Here is a 1,637-nt window from a genome sequence, read left to right as displayed (position 1 = left end):
CGTATCAAAGTTGTTCGTTTTATAAGGGAAGTTTTCTTCTTTTGTATCATCTGTTTCTATGCAGAAATTATCTTGGAGGCCCATTTCTTTACTTTTGGATAAGAATTATGAAAGGAATACTAGACTCAGAGAGTCCTCAAATGTATTGTATAATGAGCCGAGTTCATGTCTCATGTTTGATGAAATTAGCAATTACAAAACAGGGGATGCCAGCAGCCTTCTTTTTGGTCTTTTTTTTTTTTTAAAAAATCTTACTTCTTTTGATGACACGTGTCATTTGTTTCTCAGTCAAAACAATGTCATTAATTACAAAAAATATATTAATTATATTTTCATATTTGTCCTTAGTAAAAACTAAACATTTGTACAGGTTTTGACTCTCTCTCTCTGTTTTGGGGTGTGTGGATTGGGGGTTACAGTGGGTGAGGATTGAGAAGAAGGTCGGTGAGGGGGCGAGGGAGAAGATCAGGGAGAGAGATAAGATTATAAAAAAAAAAATTTGGACTTAACCATGTCAAGTGTCAATATATTTAAGGCATAAGGGTAAACTTGAAAACAAAAGCTAGATTGTCTTATGTATTAACAACATTGGTTTAAGTGTAACAAAAATGATACATATCACGAGAGAAAGAAAAAAAGTCCAAAAAAGAATGTTAGAGAAAAAGTTGCAAGTATTCCCCTTATAATACTGAACTGTTAAATTAGACAATCACACAATATATTATAGAGAACCAGTTCTATCACGTTTGAGACTTAATACGATTGACTAACCCAAAATCTTCAAGAGTTGAACTTTTACTTTTAAGCCTTACACTTAAGTGCTATATATTTTTCCAAAGCATTTCTAACATAGGATTTTAGGGTACCACGTTCATGTATATTACCATAATATAATAATGGTTACTTGGAACAAATAAAGAAGGGACTGAATATTTTATATTATTCTGTGAAAATCTGCCAAGCTTCTGAGTTTTAATTACCAAAGAGCAGCATATTGAGAGAGAGAGAGAGAGAGAGAGAGAGAGAGAGAGAGAGAACATGTTGGATTAAACTAATGATTCAATTTGGCATGGTAACATGGTTGATAGTTGCCAGTTCAGAACAATTTTTTTTAATTGCCAAAAAAAGGAAAAAGATAAGTATTAAGAATGCACGTCATAATCTTATGAAATATTTTTGCTTATCACTTTAATTCAAAATATATTATGATTATATTTTTCAATATTTGATATATGCTCATAAAAATCATCATAGTTAATTATTTATTTTGTATTTGTATATTCATGATTATATTCATGGACACGTGTTAAATATTAAAAAAATAATAATAATACACATTCAGTTAACATAGTGGACAAAAAAAATACTATCATAATATTCTAGTCTTATAGTATTATTTGTCTGCTAAAAAAAATCATCTTCTTTTTTACATGTATGGAATTGTATTTAGAATTAAATGCAGCCCTTGACTTTTCTTATTCAAATGCCGTACGCCAGCTTAATTTCCTGGATCCTGCTCTCTCATAATTAAAATAATAATAATAATAATTAACTATTATAAACTTAAAATATACGTTTTGTTGGACATCTTGTGAACCATCATGTTGCAATGACTTTTTATTCTTTATCATCACCTC

This window comes from Prunus dulcis, chromosome 3 (assembly GCF_902201215.1).
Source record: "Prunus dulcis chromosome 3, ALMONDv2, whole genome shotgun sequence".
Taxonomy (NCBI): Eukaryota; Viridiplantae; Streptophyta; class Magnoliopsida; order Rosales; family Rosaceae; genus Prunus; species Prunus dulcis.
The sequence above is the reverse complement of the archived record's forward strand: the minus strand, read 5'-3'. Positions refer to the sequence as shown.